This window comes from Trachypithecus francoisi, unplaced genomic scaffold, assembly GCF_009764315.1.
Source record: "Trachypithecus francoisi isolate TF-2019V2 unplaced genomic scaffold, Tfra_2.0 Contig01579, whole genome shotgun sequence".
Taxonomy (NCBI): Eukaryota; Metazoa; Chordata; class Mammalia; order Primates; family Cercopithecidae; genus Trachypithecus; species Trachypithecus francoisi.
In genome coordinates, this window is record NW_022681442.1 from 12126578 (window position 1) to 12130640 (window position 4063).

Below are 4063 nucleotides of genomic sequence, written 5' to 3' on the forward strand. Positions count from 1 at the left end.
CATCTTTTCTCTCCAGGCCACATGTCATGGGTCACTCTACAGTCTGAAACAATTCAATGGGTCTGGTCCTCGTATGGAGAGGGCAGGGTAACACGGCACGGCCACCCCAGCTCTCAGCTCAGAGCAGAAACCCCTAGGTTGGGGCCAGGCATAACCAGAGGCAGCAGGAATGGGGCCACAGAAACTACCACCCCTATTTCCAGAATATTTGGGGGCACTGCTGGTTAAAGGCACAAGCACATGGGGTAGTGAGGGGCACAGGCTACAGAGACCCCAGGACTTCCCAGCAGAAACTGGCTTGTGGTTCAGAGAAGTCAGCATTATGCTATTGCAGGGGGCCACATTTGTTAGAAACCCAAATTATGTCATGAATCGGGTCTTTCGACTATGAATTTGGAGGGGGAGGAAGGAAAGCCCTGAAAACTGGAGAAGCTGCTCTCAACTGAATCCGTCTGGGGGGATCTCAGGTGTCGCAGTGACTGCATGCGGAAGGATCACTCTACTGCATTCCCAGCCACAAAAGGCCGATGACTCATCTGCAGTCGAGTGGAAAGCAGTGTCACAATTCCACCTGCGATGTCTGCAGGACTAAAGACTCCATCCAGTTCTTTTCTACCCAGGTGGGCTTTCAGGACTCAGCTCCCAGTGTGCTGCCAGCAGGGCTGGATTTCCAGAAAATGTCACCGTGGGGAGGCTGTGGGTGTTCTCAGAGTCAGATCTGGCCTGGGCCAAGTGGAGGCGGCCAGTTGTTCTGATGAGAAGGGGTTACCCCTGTGTCTACTGCCTTCTGTTCCTCCCTCCCCTCCACTGATACTTATTTTCCATCCACCTGGGCTCTGCCACCTTTGCCACCCCCAGAGTGACACCACCAGCTGAAACTGATGAGGTGGGCATGTGGCTTCTCACTGATTCTAAGTCTCTTTTCATCCAGCTCCAAACAAGGCGAGATCCCAATTACAGGGTCTGATCAGGGGCTGCGTCACCAAGTGACTCAAGCCTTTTCAGAAGCAACATGACTCCAGCGAAGTGTATTTGAGGTGACCTCAGCCTGTAGGGGACTTTCTCCAATCCAGTGCACTTGGCAACCACTGTGAAAGGGAGACAGGCCCCTGGTTTCGGGTGGGGGTGGGAGAAAGCACCATCCCTCTAGCCTCAGTTTCGTCATCTGAGATCCAGGGCAGGGTGCAGAGCCCCTCTGTCAAGAGTTTGCTTTAAGATCCCCACAGGTGAGACACATGACGAGGAGCCCACTGAGTGGGCCAGGCAGGGAAGGGATGGAGTGGGGCAGATACAGGCCAAGGGTCTCGTTCTGTCTCCACAGCTCTTACCTTCTAAGAATAGCCAGCCCCCGGCTGAGTCCCTGACTCGGTGCACCTCCTCTACACAGCCTTTCTGCACACTCTCCAGAATCAGGGGGAATCCAGCCTCAGTCCTCATCCTGCCCTCAGTTCCTCCATTACTGTACTGCCCCAAAGTGCTGGAGCTGGGAGGTCAAGGTCTAGAGGTGTCAGGAAGAGACTGCTCCCCGTAACTATCCCCTGATTGAGAGGTTTAGAAGAAAACAACATGAAGGGCTGCCAAAACACCTGTGACCCGGAATATCTCGAGATGGGGCTTGTGCAGTGCCTCTGGATGGCATAGGTCCACTGTTTCCTGGGGCAGGAAGCATCAGGAGCTTTTAGGCGCCACAGTCCTGCTGCCTGCGAGTGTGTCCAGCACTTTCCTAGCTGAGCATAGGACCCCAGGTGGCAGGCAAGAGAGGGAAGTGGGGTGGTCTGGGGGACACAGAGCCTTTCCCTGTCCAAGGGTGCATTCCGCGGCTGGCACCACCAGCTTCACCACTTGGTGGAGACTGGCTCTTTTCACATGAGGAGAATCACTTCAGAGACCTAAGGAATGGGTCGAGTTGTGCAGAATCCAGCCCCAGGTTCCATTCATAAGGCTGACACTCTGATGTGGGCACAGCCAGGCGAGGGAGCAACTGCCAGAACTGCCAGGCCAAGAGGCAGCGAGAGTGGCTGGAACCCTTTCCGGGCCTGCTGGCCGCCTGCGGCTCAGTCAGGGGCTTGCTGTGCGCAAGGATTCCACCCAAAGCGGGGGCAAAAGGCACGGGCAGATGGTAACTGGGCCGTCATACACCCCAGCCTTCCCAGCGGCTCTGTCCTCTACAGGAGCGGACATGGGGAGCAAAGACACAGTTCTCCTGACCCCAGAAAGTTCCCTGTGCTGCAGTTCTCAGCTATGAGTGTCTGAAATGTCTTGGCTGGATGGTGTTAGGCGCATGGGGCGGCTCAGGGCATCTGGGGCCTGCGGTCTGTGGGCAGGTGCCAGCACCTCCAGGCCCCTCCTCACGGCCACAACACAGTTGGGGTTTCCAGAGCAGAAAAACCTCAGCCTCAACCAGAGGGATCCCACAACCTCAAATGAGGAAAACCAAAACCAACACCAGGCTGGGTAACTGGTCATCATGGGGATGGGGACAGGGCCCCTTCCAGCACATGGGGCCTGAGAGAAAGGAGCACTCTGGTGTGGCCCCGGGGGAGGTGGAGAGACTGGGGACAGTCCCTCCCAGGAAACCCTTCCAGGGAGGGCAGTGCTGACACCAGGCCACCTCCCCCACAAAGGCTACCTCCCCTCCCTGACAGTTGCACTATTCACCAGGACACAACCATCCACTGCCTCATGACATCTTCACTGCAATGTAAGCAGGTGTCACTGCACTGCTATCTGAGCCTTGCTACATACCACCTGTGTGGCCTTGGTTAAGTCCCTCCGTGTTTTCTCCTGCAAACTGAGACATTGCTGCCCACCTGGCATTGCTCTGTTAAGGATTAGCACCATATGTAAGATACCTAGCACCTCATAGGTGCCACTAAATGTAGCCACTGCCACCAGCACTACCATTGCCACCATCATTACCACCTTCCCCATCACCACCTTCCCCATCACCACCACCACTACCATCCCCACCACCATCATCACCACCACCATTACTACCATCCCCATCACCACTACCATTACCATCACCATCACCACCATTACCACCACCATCACCACTACCATTACCACGACCATCACCACCATCACCACTACCATCACCACCACCAGCACCAGCACCACTACCATCACCACTACCATTACCACCATCACTACTACCATTACCACCACCATCACCACTACCATTACCACCACCATCACCACTACCATTACCACCATCACTACTACCATTACCACCACCATCACCACCACCATTACCACCATCATCACCACCACCATCACCACTACCATTACCACCATCACTACTACCATTACCACCACCATCACCACTACCATTACCACCACCACCACCATTACCACCACCATCACTACTACCATTACCACCACCATCACCACCACCATTACCACCATCATCACCACCACCATCACCACTACCATTACCACCATCACTACTACCATTACCACCACCATCACCACCACCATTACCACCATCATCACCACCATCACCACTACCATTACCACCATCACTACTACCATTACCACCACCATCACCACCACCATTACCACCATCACTACTACCATTACCACCACCATCATCACCACCACCATTACTACCATCCCCATCACCACTACCATTACCGCCACCATGACCATTACCACCACCATCATCACCACCATCACCACTACCATTACCACCATCACCACCATCACCACTACCATTACCACCACCATCACCACTATCACCACTACCATCACCACCACCATCATCACCACTACCATCACCACTACCATTATCACCATCATCACCACTATCACCACTACCATTACCACCACCATCATCACCACCACCATTACTACCATCCCTATCACCACTACCATTACCACCACCATCACCATTAACACCACCACCACCATTACCACCACTATCATCACCACCATCACCACTACCATCACTACCATCACCACTACCATTACCATTACCACCACCACCACCATCACCACCATCACCACTATCATTACCACCACCATCACGACTACCATTACCACCACCATCACTATCACGACC

At 54.1% G+C, this 4063-nt stretch overlaps 1 protein-coding gene across 4 annotated transcripts in view; it reads right to left on the reverse strand.

The window, feature by feature from the left end:
• The window catches only part of GRK5 (G protein-coupled receptor kinase 5), a 250470-nt gene that overhangs the window by 139504 nt on the left and 106903 nt on the right, over nucleotides 1-4063 (reverse strand). The gene's annotated exons all lie outside the window — the stretch shown is intronic.